The sequence below is a fragment of the Macaca fascicularis genome, chromosome 15, assembly GCF_037993035.2.
Source record: "Macaca fascicularis isolate 582-1 chromosome 15, T2T-MFA8v1.1".
In the NCBI taxonomy this organism is placed as follows: Eukaryota; Metazoa; Chordata; class Mammalia; order Primates; family Cercopithecidae; genus Macaca; species Macaca fascicularis.
The window spans coordinates 99,877,037-99,893,365 of record NC_088389.1 but is presented as its reverse complement, the minus strand read 5'-3'; the positions used below and the strand labels follow the sequence as shown (position 1 = coordinate 99,893,365).

General features: G+C 43.7%; 1 protein-coding gene and 1 long non-coding RNA gene across 4 annotated transcripts in view; both read right to left on the bottom strand.

Moving 5' to 3' along the window:
- Window positions 1-6,283, bottom strand: part of TJP2 (tight junction protein 2) — a 107,507-nt gene extending 101,224 nt beyond the window's left edge. For all 3 annotated transcript variants that reach the window (XM_045373138.3, XM_045373139.3, XM_045373141.3), the window contains exon 1: window positions 6,166-6,283. The gene's annotated coding sequence lies outside the window, so the exon portion shown is untranslated. The remainder of the gene's footprint in view (window positions 1-6,165) is intronic.
- Window positions 6,284-8,735: 2,452 nt separating this feature from the next.
- LOC141408667 (uncharacterized) lies at window positions 8,736-13,886 on the bottom strand. Its single transcript, XR_012424773.1, has 2 exons — window positions 13,701-13,886; window positions 8,736-8,847 (listed from the first exon to the last, which is right to left on the bottom strand). It is a non-coding gene; the product is annotated as an uncharacterized lncRNA (long non-coding RNA).
- Window positions 13,887-16,329: the final 2,443 nt, after the last annotated feature.

The following is a 16,329-nucleotide window of genomic DNA, read 5'->3' as shown; positions in this document are numbered from 1 at the left end:
ACACACTCTGATTTCTGTTTGGAAAACATGTTTGACTTTAAGTCGTTAGAAAGTAAGAAAGAATAAGGACCAGGCATGGTGGCTGATGCCTGTCATCCCAGCACTTTGGGAGGCCAAGGCAGATGGATCACTTGAGGTCAAGAGTTCAAGACCAGCCTGGCCAAAATGGGAAACCCGTCTCCACTAAAAATACAAAAATTAGTTAGGCATGGTGGTGTGTGCCTGTAATCCCAGCTACTCAAAAGTCTCAGGCAGGAGAATCGCTTGAACCCGGGAGGTAGAGGTTGCAATGAGCCAAGATCATGCCACTGTAATCCAGCCTGAACGACAGAGACTGTCTCAAAAAAAAAAAAAAAAAAAAGAAACCAACTCTGCAGACACCTTGAGTTCAGACTTCTAGCCTCTAGAACCATGAGACAATAATTTATGTTAATTTCTGTTTAGGCCACCCAGTTTATGGTGCTTTGTTACTGTGGCTTCAGCAAACTACTACAAATGGGGATTAGAGTTGGACCTCCACCTCATGGGATGGGTATGAGAAATAAGACAATGCAAGTAACATATTTAGCACAGCACCAACTACACAGTGAGCACCCACATTTCATCATTATCATCATATAGTTGCATCTTCCTTTCATATCTATAAACCAAAAATAAAATTTGAAGGGCCCCTGCAACCATCTGAATGGAATTCCTTCTCGGCCAGGGCACCCTGAAATTTAACCTGAAAGACTGGTTCAGGCCATGAAGGGAAGTGGGGGTTGGACATGCCCCATCATACCCCTCCAATATTAACATCAACACTGACCTTAAGTCTGATAAGAAATGTTTACAGTTTATTCTCTAAAGCCTGTTACTTGGAGGCTTTAGAATAGCAGTACTTATGACCTGGCAGCCCCTAGGTACCTCTAGAGTAGAGTACCTATGACCTGGCAGCCCCTCCACCTCTTTTGAGTTGTCCTGCTCTGCCAGATAGAACCAATGTAGTTGGTTATAAATCTTACATGTATTGATTGATGTATTATGTCTCCCTAAAATGTATAAAAGCAAGCTGTACTCTTACCACCTTAGGCACATGTCGTCAGGACCTCCTGAGCCTGTGTTATGGGCATGTCCTGTAACCTTGGCAAAATAAACTTTCTAAAAATTTTTTTTTGGCGGGGAGCGGACAGAGTCTTGCTCTGTTGCCCAGGCCGGAGTGCAGTGGCAATCTCGGCTCACCACAACTTCTGCCTCCCAGGTTCAAGCAGTTCTGGTGCCTCAGCCTCCCAAGAAGCTGGGATTACAGGCGCACACCACATACCCAGCTAATTTTTGTATTTTTAGTAGAGATGGTGTTTCACCATGTTGGCCAGGCTGGTCTCAAACTCCTGGCCTCAAGCGATCTGCTGGCCTCAGGCCTCCCAAAGTGCTAGGATTACAGGCGTGAGCCACCCTGCCTGGCCAAACTCTCTAAGCTGATTGAGACTTGTCTCTGATACTTTTTGGTTTACATATAGGAGTCACAATGGAATTCTCAGAACAAACACAGACCTTTTCTTCTCACCTAGTGCAGTATCTCCAGACCCTTTAATGTACAGGCTGTGCTCCCTGAGTTTCTCTTCCCCCATAAGCGCACATTGCCAATAACCTTTTATCCTCAGGTTTCCTTTCAAATATCACCTGCCCCAGGAAGACTCCCCTGACTTAGTCACTGCTTCAGGCCTTCTGCCACATCCACTTAAGGGGGTGAGGGCAGTACTTTACACACAGCAATGCAATTTACTGATTCCAAATTAGGCTCCAAAGTCTACCAGGGACAAGCTTCATATTCCTCTACATTTCCGTCAGCAGCACAGTGTGAGATGCTTATTAAATATTTGAGGAAAGAATCCCTTCACCACAGGTAGAGAAACCGGCCACACACACCATCTGTAAACAAGCCCATGCTCTAAACCAGCCATTACAAGTACTCTCCAGGTTAGTGGTTGTCGAAGTAGTGGAAACCAGACATGCAAATTCCTGGGACTTACCCCAGACTGCCTGAAGCAGAAACCCCGGGGGTGGGGCCCAGGAATCCCTGTTTTAACACGCCCTCCAGGTGATAACGATGTGTCACTGCTCTGGGTCTGTCCATCCCAGTACGGAAGTTTGGCTGCTGGAGTGATTTCCCTGAGAATTCCTGTAAACCGAGGAGCCCCTAGAGGGAAAGAAGGTATAGAGGGGCTCCCAGGTGCACAGAAGTAAAAGTTTCAAGCTTTCATCTTCAACTCACTTTTCTTTTCTTTCTTTTTTGTTTTTTGGAAATGGAGTTTCACTCTTTCGCCCTTTCACCCAGGCTGGAGTGAGTGAAGTGGCACCATCTCGGCTCACTGCAGTCTCTGGCCCACCAGGTTCAAGCAATTCTCGTGCCTCAGCCTCCTGAGTAGCTGGGATTGTAGGCGCCCACCACCACACCAGGCTAATTTTTGTATTTTTAGTAGAGACAAGGTTTTACCATGTTGGCCAGGCTGGTCTGGAACTCCTGACCTCAGGTGATCCACCCTCATTGGCCTCCCAAAGTGCTAGGATTACAGGCGTGAGCCACTGAGCCCGGCCTCAACTCACTTTTCTAAGCTTATATGATGGGGTGAGTCAGTGATAACTTTAAGATATCTAAATTGCCTAACAATGAGACTTCATATCTAGAAAATGAAGCTCTTCACCAGACTATTAGCATCTTTTCTTTTTCTTTTTTCTTTTTATTTATTATTAATTTTTAATATAATTATAAAATTGAAAGAGGGTCTCCTTATGTTGCCCAGGTTGGTCTTGAACTCCTGGGCTCAAGGACTCCTTTTGCCTCGGCCTCCCAAAGTGCTGGGATTATAGGTGTGAACCACCGTGCCTGGCCTTCTCCTTTTTTTTTTAGAGACAGGGTCTGGCTATGTCACCCAGGCTGATCTTGAACTCCTAGGCTTAAGCGATCCTCCTGCCTCAGCCTCCCAAAGCCTTAGCATTATTTCTGAAGGCAAAGATGATTCTGCCAAATCAGAAAGGTGATAATCAAAGCCCCTTAAAGTAGCAAAAATCCAGCCTCAGGCAAATAGTGCTCATCAGAGGAGACTCTAGAATGGCAGAGGAGGGCAGAATGAGTAGAGGCTGATGATTAGAAACCTCAGGTCCAGAGCAGCTTTGCAGACACCTGCTCCACCCACACCGGACATTGCCAATGGATCACAACATTCTTGCTCAACAAACTTGAGCAGCACTTGCAAATCCTTAACTCTAGACAGCCACCTAGCAATTGATCCAAACTGGCCTTAGAGAGAAACCTTTTTACTTGTCTGAGTTAAGGAGTTAAGTCTTCAAGCTCTGTAGAATTAGTGTAGAAATCAGCTGTTATAGAAATCTCACTGAACTTGGAAGTCAGGGGCTGTGCAACCACAAGGGAATCATTTAAAATCTTTGAATCTCAGGTTATTTATTTACAAAAGGGAGCTAGTAATACCTTCCTCTTAGGGTTGTTGTGAGGAGGAACAATATGTGTGAAAGCACCTTGCCCCTTGCCTGGTACATAAAAGGCCCTTAATGAGTGTTCGCTGGATCTGAAACTAGGGCAATGTGAGATGCCTGGGAAAAAAATCCTCATCACTCATGCCCGCCCAAGGCTAATTCGTCCCAGAAGCCAAGCTTCAGTGTTTACACATGAAAGAACTCTGGAGTAAGGCACTGACTTAGGCAATCTAATTGATGTTGGAAAGGCATGTGGTTCGAAGTGCAGGTACAGGGAACCAGAACAAGGGAGGTACTTATCAGGAGGGGCTGGCTAGAGTGAGAAAGAGCCTTTCCTCCAACAGACAATGCTAGCTCCAATCTCTCTTTGCCATACTCTACAGTACCCTGCCAATTTATTTGAATAATCAACAGATCCTATCTAGAAATCTAATTTAAAGATTTTAGGAGAACAATTTTTTCTTTTTTGAGACAGTTTCTCTCTATCGCAAGGCTAAAATGCAGTGGCACGATCTCAGCTCACAGCAACCTCCACCTCCTGGGTTCAAGTGATTCTCGTGCCTCAGCCTCCCGAGTAGCTGGGATTATCGGTATGCACCACCACACCTGGCTAATATTTTGTATTTTTTGCAGAGATGGGGTTTCGCCATGTTGCCCAGGCTGGTCTCAAACTCCTGGGCTCAAGCCATCCTTCCACACTGGCCTCCCAAATTGCTGGGATTACAGGCGTGAGCCACCATGCCCAGCCAAGGAAAACAATGTCTGGAGTCTGAGCAGGTATCTGTCTTCTCATGTTTGGGACTTTTTTTTTGTCGCTGTGACAGAGTCTCTCTGTTGCCCAGGCTGGAATGCAGTGGTGCAATTATAGCTCACTGCAGTCTCGAATTCCTGCACTCAAGCGATCCTCCCACCTCAGCTTCTCATATAGCTAGGACTACAGGAGCACACCACCATGCCCAGCAAGTTATTATTATTTTTTTAAAAATAGAGACAGGGTCGGCCGGGGGCGGTGGCTCATGCCTGTAATCCCAGCACTTTGGGAGGCCGAGGTGGGCGGATCACGAGGTCAGGAGATCGAGACCATCCTGGCTAACATGGTGAAACCCCATCTCTACTAAAAATACAAACAATTAGCCGAGCGTGGTAGCAGGCGCTTGTAGTCCCAGCCACTCGGGAGGCTGAGGCAGGAGAATGGCGTGAACCTGGGAAGTGCAGTTTGCAGTGAGCCAAGATTGGGCCACTGCACTCCAGCCTGGGCGACAGAGCAAAACTCCGTCTTAGGGAAAAAAAAAAAAATAGAGACAGGGTCTCACTATGTTGCCCAGGCTGGTTTCAAACTCCTGGCCTCAAGCGATCCTCCCACCTCTACTTCCCAAAACAGTGGGATTACAGGTGTGAGCTGCCTTGCCTGGCTGGGACCTTTAAGAGCTCCAGAGAGAACATTTCAGTAAACAAAACCCACATCCAGCCCTGTTAATTCAGTGGAAAATGAGGCCTTCCCCCACTTAAATGTCCTCATTTGGACAACTAGACACTGAGAAAGGCCTTAGCATGGGCCTGGTACTTGCTGGGCCCATTAACTCATTTAGTTTCATGTCGACATTCCCTTTACAGATGAAGGATCTGAGGCTCAGAAGCATTAAGACATGTGCCCAAGATCACACAATTAGAAGGTAGCAGGACTAGGATCTGAACGACTATCTGCTCTTCCGGAGTGTGCCATTCACACTCCACTAAACTCCAGTTCACACGTTTATCTGGAATCCACTTGGGTAGGGGCTGCCAGTTTCAACAGACAGTCATTATAAAACAAGCACATGAAAAAAATTCCAACCCCATTCCAGCTAGCCATGGACTGGCCTATAAACTGAGGTCAAAGTGTAACAAAAAACAAATGCATCCCACATCTGTCAAGATTTAAGACCTTGTAAATCTCATTTAATTCATTCTTAAAAGTGAATCAGTAAATAGATAATACTCGCTCCTAGCTCTTTCACTAAAAGCTTGGACATAATTAATCTTTAGAAGCCAGCATGACTGATGTCCTTTATCTTTTCATCAAAGTGCTTACCACTGTTATATAATTTTACTACCTCAATAATAATGAAAAAACATAACCTATTAAAATGACCTCCAATCCCAGATATCATCAGCACCAAATGCCAATTGAGGCATTTATTTTGTTTTGTTTTTTTTTGAGACGGAGTCTCGCTCTGTCCCCCAGGCTGGAGTGCAGTAGCCTGCCACCTTGCCCGGCTAGTTTTTTGTATTTTTTAGTAGAGATGGGGTTTCACCGTGTTAGCCAGGATGGTCTCGATCTCCTGACCTCATGATCCGCCCGTCTCGGCCTCCCAAAGTGCTGGGATTACAGGCTTGAGCCACCGCGCCCGGCCTGAGGCATTTATTTTGAACCACAGAAGTTGTACTTATATGCCAGGAAGGTCATCCTCAATAAGCATTCACCATCCATGGCAAAGTTATACCTATCAATTCGGTCCATTAATTCAGGTAAGATGTTTCTGCTCTTTGGTAAATAGGACATTACCATTAAATTTTCTATGAAAATGTATGTATCAGCAACATCGAAAATGGTAACTCAGACTACCTCTAGGATGTGAAAACGGTAACTCTTAGAACAAATTTTGGGGGAGACCAGTAACTAGGTTGATGAGAGATAAAATAAGCAAATACCTGGCAACGTGGGCCGTGTACTGGCACAGCTCTGTGCTTCCTGGAGTACTTTCGTCTGGAGCTGCAGCCGGGGTACCAGTCCCACTCACAGGGAGATGACGGTAATGTGGTACTTCGCGCCCTGGAAAAGACGGTGTTGTTAAAAATCCAACATGTTCATTCCCTGCATGGTAAGATTTTGGGAAATGCACGGAAGTCCACATACCATACAATTTGCTTGTTTTTAGGATGACTTTTAGTACCTTCACAGACTTATGCAATTGTCACCACGATCCATTTAGTACCTTCACAGAGTTATGCAACTGTCACCACAATCCTTTTTCTTTTGAGACGGAGTTTTGCTCTTGTTGCACAGGCTGGGGTGCAATGGTGTGATATCGGCTCAGCACAACCTCCACCTGCCGGGTTCAAGCAATTCTTCTGCCTCTACCTCCTGAGTAGCTGGGATTACAAGCATGCCCTACCACACCGGCTAATTTTGTATTTTTAGTAGAAACGGGGTTTCTCCGTGTTGGTCAGGCTGGTCTTGAACTCCCGACCTTAGGTGATCCGCCCACCTTGGCTTCCCAAAGTACTGGGATTACAGGCGTCAGCCACCGCGCCCGGCCCACAATTCATTTTAGAATATCTTCATTACCCCCACAAAAGAAGCCCCATAACCCTTAGCCATCATTCCCTGATCCCCCAATTCTCTCCCTGCCTCTTGGCTCTAGGCAACCACCAATCTAATTTTTTACTCTATAGATTTATCTATTCTGAATATTTCATATAAATGGACTCATATGATATGAGACCTTTCGTGACTGCCTTCTTTTACTTAGCTTAATGTATTCAGGGTTCATTGATGATGTGGCATACATCAGCACTTCATTTATTTTTATGGCCAAATAATATTCCATTGTATGGATATACCACATTTTATTATCTATTCATCAGTTGGTGGAGGTTTGGGTTGTTTCTGCTCTTTGGCCATTATGAACACTTGTTGTATAAGTGTTTATGTGGATATATGTTTTCATTTCTCTCAGAAATAATGGAATTGCTGACCCTAATGTTTTCAGTCTTCAAAAAATGGAGAAAGTGAACTGCCACCTAAACTTTGGTATCACCAGTTCACCTAAGGATCACTCTGAGAAACAAGATCTTATAAGAATTCGCCTTTCAGGTTAAACAAATATTCAGCTGGTGAGGAAATAGCTAGAACAAAATATTTTAGGCTGGGCACGGTGGCTCATGCCTGTAATTCCAGCACTTAGGGAGGGTGAGGCAGGTGGATCATCTGAGGCCAGGAATTCGATCAAGACCAGCCTGGCCAACATGGTGAAACCCCCTCTCTACTAAAAATATAAAAATTAGCTAGGCCAGGCACAGTGGCTCACGCCTGTAATCCTAGCATTTTGGGAGGCCAAGGCAGGCGGATCACGAGGTCAGGAGATCGAGACCATCCTGGCTAGCATGGTGAAACCCTGTCTCTACTAAAAATACAAAAAAATTAGCTGGGCGTGGTGGCGGGCGCCTGTAGTCCCAGCTACTCAGGAGGCTGAGGCAGGAGTATGGCGTGAACCCAGGAGGCAGAGCTTGCAGTGAGCCGAGATCGCGCCACTGCACTCCAAAATGGGCGACAGAGCAAGACTCCATCTCAAAAAAAAAAAAATTAGCCAGGTGTGGTGTGGGGGGCACTGTAATCCCAGCTACTCAGGAGGCTGAGGCAGGAGAATCGCTGGAATTCAGGAGGCAGAGGTTACAGTGAGGCGAGATCTTGCCACTGCATTCCAGCCTGGAGACAAGAGTGAAACTCTGTCTCAAAAAAAAAAAAGGAAAAAATTTTTTGATTATGGTAAAATACACATAACATAAAATTTACCATTCCAAAGTATACTACAGAGAAAACATTTTAAAGTAAGGGGGAATTTGTTTTTCATGGCATTTATAATACTGGCTTGTGTTTATTGTTTTGTTTTTTGAGACAGAGTCTCACTTGTCGCCCAGTCTGGAGTACAGTGGCACGATCTCGGCTCACTGCAACCACAGCCTCCTGGGTTCAAGCAATTTTCCTGCCTCAGCCTCTCAGGTAGCTGGGATTACAGGCACGTGCCACCACGGACGGCTAATTTTTGTATTTTTAGTAGAAACAGGGTTTCACCATGTTGGCCAGGCTGGTCTCGAATTCCTGACCTCAAGTGATCCACCCACCTTGGCCTCCCAAAGTGCTAGGATGACAGGCGTGAGCCACCGCGCCTGGCCTAGGCTTGTGTTTATATTTATAGGTTGCTCACCAGCAGGAAAGATGGCAAATACTTTCTCATTTTACCCCTAAGACCAAGAAACCCAAGAAATACCCCTTCTGCACATTCTTATGAAGCCTGCATGTGCCTTTCAAATACCACAAGGAGGCAAGCTCCTTTCTGGGTTGAGCTTGTGAAGGCAGCTTCACTCGGGCAGTCACAGGAAAAACTTCCAGTGGGAGGAAGAATGCAGCCTCTCACCAGTTCTGGACATACTCTTCTGTTTGCTAGACAAAGTGATATTGTGACATCTGTGCAAAACACTCTACTCCCTACACGATGAAGTAGAAAGAAAAGATGGTGTCGATTTTATTTGTACAGGCGGGAGGCACATTTCCCTTGTCCGAGGATCAGCAGGAAATGCAGGCAAAGGCTAAAGCTAGGCCATCTGGACATCCTACAAAGCAAGCAACGGGATTAGAGTCCAGCCCATACATGGTTTCTATTATTACTTCCAAAGATAAATAAATGGCTTACAAATCGAGAGGTGCTTGGTTATGCTTTTGGCTTCATATGCAAACTTTTCTACAGATATCAGCTCCAAAGAGAGCTTATTTCTTTTCTAAAAATGGCTTGCTTTTTAATTCAAGCAGTTTTCTGCATTTCTAAGGCATCTTGACTTTAACTTTCTCTATAATAATCTAGGGAGTTTTGTCATGTATACAAACCCCCAATAACAATCAGTTGTTTCTAAAATACACTATTATTGAATAGGGCCTCTAAACTAAGAGAACACTTGGCAGAAAGAAATCAAATATATTCTTGGATTTCAATAGTATTGACAGATAATGTAAAATTGTCAGGTAACATGAGTTAAAGCTGAAAAACTTCACAGATTTCAAAAGGAAGATTCATAGGTGGCTGAGTATTTTATTTTAGTATTTGGGTATCAATTCTTTTTATTCTATCTTTCTTCATTTGTGGCTATACTGAAACAGAGTTAGCACTGGAAAATATTTCCTGAGCACCTACCATGTGCTGGGCAATGGGCAAATATGCACATGTATAAGTCATCCACTCTCTGTTTCAATGAACTTGCAACACTCAGTCAATTGTCGGTTGGTAGCTGTTCATTTTGGCCAATCATGCAACTGTACAGTTTGCAGAATAGAAGCCCAAGCACATCCTTGCTTGCAGACAGCAAGAAAAAGTATTACAGAGGGGGGCTGGGCATGGTGGCTCATGCCTGTAATCCCAGCACTTTGGGAGGCCGAGGCGGGTGGATCACTTGGGGTCAAGAGTTCGAGACTAGCCTGGCCAACATGGTAAAACTGCGTCTCTGAAAATATAAAAATTAGCCAGGCATGGTGGTATCTGTAGTCCCAGCTACTTGGGAGGTGGAGACAGGAGAATTGCTTGAATCCGGAAGGCAGAGATTACAGTGAACCAAGATCCTGCCACTGCACTCCAGCGTCCTGGGTGACACAGTGTGACTCCATCTCAAAAAAAAAAAAAAAAAAAAGTATTACAGAGGGGGAAGCACGAGAAGAATGAATGAATTTCTTGAGGTTTTAAATACTGGATTATAACCTGACTTCCAATTGTGGCTTTTTTTTTTTTTTTTTTGGAGAGGGAGTCTTGCTCTGTTGCCCAGGCTGGAGTGCAGTGACGTGATCTTGGCTCACTGCAACCTCTGCCTCCCAGGTTCAAGCAATTATCCCTGTCTTAGCCTCCAAAGTAGCTGGGATTACAAGAGCCCGCCACCACTCCCGGTCAATTTTTGTACTTTTAGAGATGGGGTTTCACCATGTTGGTGAGGCTGGCCTCGAACTCCGGACCTCAGGTGATCTGCCCACCTCAGTCTCCCAAAGTACTGGGATTACAGACGTAAGCAACTGTTCCCAGCCTCAGTTGTGTTTTAAAATGCAAAAGCAGCTGTTCCTTAAAACTATGCAGTATTACATGTATGTTGTAGTAATCAGAATACTTCTTGAAAAGAATGAATGAGACAGAGTTCTTGGGAAAAAAAAAATCAGCCTCACTATCTAGTCAACCAGGCCAACAGAAATTTCTGGTTAAAATGCTCCTAGGACAACTTCTTTCCATAGAAGCTCAGCCAATAACCTACTCTCCTACTGCTGGATATCTTTAACAGCTGCTAAGAGGGGAGGTATTGGGACTAAAAGCCATCAGGAAGATCAGAAAGTGCAAGATTAATCAGGAGGGGTGAACTGGCCCCAGGTCAGAAGCAGAGCAGGTCAAAACTCCTGGGCTTATCAATGGTGAGGTCACACCTGTGAATAGCCACTGCACTCCTGCCTGAGCAATACAGCGAGAGTCTCTCCCTATTTTTTTTTTTTCTTTAAAGAAAGAGGCCGGGTGCAGTGGTTCACACCTGTAATCCCAGCACTTTGGGAGGCCGAGGCAGGCAGATCACACTGTGAAATCCTGTCTCTACCAAAAATACAAAAAATTAGCCGGGTGTGGTGACACGCACCTGTAATCTCAGCTATTCAGGAGGCTGAGGCAGGAGAATCACTTGAACCTGGGAGGCAGAAGTTGCAGTGAGCTGAGATTGCCCTGCCGCACTCCAGCCTGGGTGACAGACCGAGACTCCGTCTCAAAAAAATAAAAATAAATAAATAAATAAATACATAGAAAGAAAGGGCCAGGCGCGGTGGCTCACGCCTGTAATCCCAGCACTTTGGGAGGCCGAGACGGGCAGATCACGAGGTCAGGAGATCGAGACCATCCTGGCTAGCACAGTGAAACCCCGTCTCTACTAAAAAATACAAAAAAATTAGCCGGGCGAGGTGGCGGGCGCCTGTAGTCCCAGCTACTCGGGAGGCTGAGGCAGGAGAATGGCGTGAACCTGGGAGGCGGAGCTTGCAGTGAGCTGAGATCCGGCCACTGTACTCCAGCCTGGGCGACAGAGCGAGACTCCGTCTCAAAAAAAAAAAAAAAAAAAAAAAAAAGAAACCACCCTGACCAACATGGAGAAATTCCATCTTCACTAAAACTACAAAATTAGCTAGGCATGGTGGCGCATGTCTGTAATCCCAGCTACTCGGGAGGCTGAGGCAGGAGACTCTCTGGAACCCGGGAGGCGGAGGTTGCCATAAGCCGAGATCGCACCATTGCACTCCAGTCTGGGCGGCAAGAGCAAAACTCTGTCTCAAAAAAAAAAAAAAAAAAGAGAGATCAGTGAAATAATATTTCATCCCTGTGTATTCACAGAACTCGGAGTATTATAGGTATAAGGAAGATCTTGTTTGTCCTCTGATCCAATGCTATTTCATCCAGCTTAAGGAAACGTTCTCTCTCTCAAAAAAAAAAAAGGCACGTTCAACTTCCCTTATTAAGGGCCACTTTGTAATAACTTGACTTCTGTTTGGTTTGATTTGGGGAAATGAGGAGAGGCAGAGATCTATTTAGGTCTATTTAGGGTACTTATTCCAATTGCTAGAAGAGGTTATCTCCGAACAAAAATTAATAATCTAGCAACCAACTTGTACATCTGAATCATGTGAGCTTGTTTAGGGCGAATCTCTTTATGAAAGACCCTGAGGCAGAAACTAAGAACATCCCGTTTCTGTCTGAGAGCCAGACCCTTGATCAGGATGACTCCAATGAGGCTGAGTTTCCCACTTGTAAAATTCGAACACTAAACTAGAATTTAGGAATGGCAAATATACAGGTCACAGGTTGCATCTCCCCTATTCCCTAATCATAGGTTCAGAACAAACATCCCTAATCAGTTGCGATATTCCTTTCCCTCTAAGCCCGGGTTTGGCCTCAGGGTCCTCCTAGCTAGATACTCCAAGCACCAACCATCAGCTGGCACCTGCCTTCCACATGAAACCTGTTTGCCATCGCTGGCAAAGGTCCTCCCAGTTCTAAACTTCTGTCATTCTGAGACTAAGGTCTAGGCTACAGCATGCCCAATCTCGAGAGACTACTTGGAGAATCACAATGTAGTCATTACAATGTTTTCCACAGCCCTGGCTGAACAGCATTAACCTATGTGGATGCTGATCGAGTCTCTATATACCCCCTGCCCGCTCCATGCATATACATACTTCCATTTACTTTCAAGACAATAACAGTAGAATAATAATAAGATAATTAAAATGTTGCCTCAGAATTCCATTCTAAAGCATCCTTAAGATTTCCCAAAGAAATATTTATTTTTCTTCTAATAAAATGCATCCTTTTACAGATGGGAAGAAAATCTATCTAAATCAAATGTCTCACCAGTGGCACTATTGACACTGTGGGCTGGATAATTCTTTGTTGCAGGGGGCTGTCCTGTGCATTGTGGATGTCGGGCAGTATCCCCAGACTCTACCAAATAGATGCCAATAGCAACCCCTGGACTATAACGACAAAAAAATGCCCCCAGACATTGACAACTGTCCCCTGGGGAGCCAAATTCCCTATTTCCACCTCCCCATAGACAGCCACTGACCTAAATTATTCTAGTAGTTCTCGTGGGGAGATAGAACAATGAGTAATTTTCCCCCTTATTTTTCTGTATTTTCTAAATCTTCTATAATGAATGTACATTGTTCATATGATAAAAAAAAAAAAGCTAGTGACAGTCTAATTATTGAAAAGAAATATTTGCTACACAGATGCAAGTTGATCAGTACATGCTACTGTGTGACTCATTCAGTTTAAAAATTAAATTCAGATCCTAAAAATACTGTCTACCATACAGGCACCGTAAATTCAACTTGTCTTTAATGTGTAAAAAGCGCAAAAGAAAGACTTCAGAGAAGGGAGTTAGAACTAAGGCTTGTAGCTAGGCATAAAGAACTTGTAAACCTTTCTGCATCATGGTAAATCAGCGGGACTGCAGAAAGAGATGTCCAATGAAAAACTGCCGTTTCAAGCAAAGTACTTCCCCGAAACATAGTCTGCACATACACTTGAATCAGAAAAACACTTGTATTGTTGAAAAACATTATAGTAATAAGGCATATTTTCTTCGTTCTTAAGAACTGCTACCTTTGTAAACCATGTAAAAAAAAACTTTCAGAATCAGAAAATTAAATAGCTAGATTGTAAAAATGGGCTCTAGACACACCCATTATTCATCTAATTGGGTATTAGAATACTATCCCACAATTTCATTCCTATTTTTAAATCAGTCTAGGAGTTCCATCTCCACCAAGAAAAACAAGTTCTTAATGAAGAACTCATTTATTATCTCCACAAGACAGAGGACCCTTTTTTCTATCTGGGTCCCCAAAACAGCCAAAAAGTATTTACATCTATAGCGAGAAGCTTCCAGCTTCCACTGCTTACCCAGGTTGTTGCCAAAGGTTCACGTGTCTTCTGCTCTCAGGTAGAAGTTCTCTTTTGTTAAGTGGGGTAATACCAACTGCTGCTTCCAGAATACCGATATATTTCTTATACCTCATCTTGTCTCTCTCGATACAAGGTCCTGTAAATTTCAGTCACTGTTCACCTGAAGCAACTGAACTAATCTTTACTGGAAGCTGCTGTTCCTTTGGATGTTCTCTATGTAGCCCTAGCTAGATCTATTAAACACAACGGTGGTGATGGGGGGCAGACCACAAGTAAAGAGAATGTCTTTCAGATTTCCCTGCAATGGCAGCATTATACAAGGCTACATAATTCTGAATAAAGCACTAATGAAAATGATTTGCAGGAATGACTGCGGTTTTAAACACGGCGATCTAATGTACACTCCAATTAATCCGCACATAAATCTTTGAGGCCACTAATCCTTCAAGAACTAATGGCTCATGAGGTGATTTATCTCAAGGTCTGGTAATAATTGGTCCAAAAAGCCTGCCTGCTGCTGGATGAACTAAAATCAGAAGCAGATTTGCTCTTTCTACAAATATATCTCTCTTTAAAAGACTGTGCTTTGACAAATGAGGGAGGAATTCCAGTTGTCATTTTATAGCAATGCATTTCTAAATACTATAAACTCCTTGCTTGGGTCAATAGCAAAGATTAACTAAGAAATAATTTGGTGGGGTTTTTTGTTTGTTTGTTCGTTTGTTTTTTTGAGACAAAGTCTGGCTCTGTCGCCCAGGCTGGAGTTCTGTGGTGCAATCTCGGCTCACTGCAACCTCCGCCTCCCGGGTTCACATCATTCTCCTGCCTCAGCCTCTCGAGTAGCTGGGACTACAGGCGCCCGCCACCACGCCCGGCTAATTTTTTGTATTTTTAGTAGAAACGGGGTTTCACCATGTTCGCCAGGATGGTCTCCATCTCCTGACCTTGTGATCCGCCCACCTCGGCCTCCCAAAGTGCTGGGATTACAGGCGTGAGCCACCGCGCCTGGCAATTTGGTGGGTTTTTAAAATTATTATTAAAAACATCTTTTTAAATACCTTTAGAACCCAACATGTGCAATCCCTGCCAGCATGAAAATATATTGATTGGAGAGGTTCAGAATCTACTTCATCTCCATTTTTTTAAAGTCTCCTCTTGCTTTTGAAGAGCTTCCTTACCCTTTGTCCATGGGTAAAGGTAGACCACCCATCATGGTGGCCCACTCAATGGACCATAGTACACATGATCCACATACCGGGTCAACCAGTCTTCCCTGGGATGAACATATGACTATAGGAGGGCAATGTCCTGTTTCCATTGGATTTGCTAACCAAGGCTGATAGGAAGTTAGAGCTCTTGATAGTAGTCATGTGCCCCGCCACATGGAGAGGGCTCTTTATATTATATTATATTATATTATACCAAGAGAAATGTCATGACATCACACGAGCTTCTGGATCTAGCTATGCCGGAGGCCACTGTCACCCTAGGAGATTCCAGTTATCGTTTTATGAAAGCTAATAAATTGACTTTTGTGAAATTTAATTTTAGTTGAGTTTCTGTCACTCTGAGAGTTCTGACTTACATAGCTCCTTCCTCACCAACTTCTTCAAGCTTTTTTTTTTTTTTTCTATTTGATGTGCTATGGTAACATACAAGAGTCATGCAGCTCTTTGTCTAAACAAACCCATACATAAAGGGAAGCAAAATAGAAGGGGAGCCATTATGTTATGTTAACTGTGATTAACCTACATGTCCAAAGTGAGTGTTCCAAACCCTTCCCCATCCCCCTAAATCTTAAACCCTACTTCTATAGGTTCTCTTTCCTCATTAGCAAGTTTCTTTTCATCTAAATGACCTAAATCTCCAAAGTGAGGTGCACGTACCAACAATCTTTGGGATGTGGGAAGAAAGTATTAAGCCATCTGTTTCCTCTTTTCTTCTCTCATGTTTTAAAAATTTGAGTGTTGCTGGGCATGGTGGCTCACATCTGTAATCCTAGCACTTTCGGAGACTGAGGAAGGAGGATCACTTGAGCCCACAAGTTCGAGGCTGCAGTAAGCTATAATCGTGTCATTTTATTTCAGCCTGGGTGACAGAGAGAGAATCTGTCTCAAAAAAAAAAAAAAAAAACACGAATGTTTGTGTTTTAAATATTCATAATATTTACCTTGAGAACTAATATATTTTAAATTGTAATAAGGTACATTATTTACAAACTGATATATTCATGTATATGGTAGAGTGTACTTAAAAATCTGACAGGGTATATTAAAGTTTGGTGACTTTAAATAACCCTTCAACTACTCCCTAAGCCTCAATTTCCCTGTTTATGAGAGGACTGAAGAGATGAAGGCGAAGTTTTCTTCCAAAAACAACAAAAGACCAAGAGCTCCCACTTCACTTGGCCTGATTATGCAATTAATATAATCTGACCACAATAAAATAAAAAAACAAGGGCTAAACCATTTGGTCTTGGAATATTTCATTTCCATAGTATTCATGAATATTACTCCCACTGGTTGTTCTGCAAACAATTAGTACCAGTTAGTCCCAGGAATTCTTTTATAGGCTGAACTTGGTTGGCTACAGCTGCCACCTCTGAGTAAAGGTCCCATACAGCCCT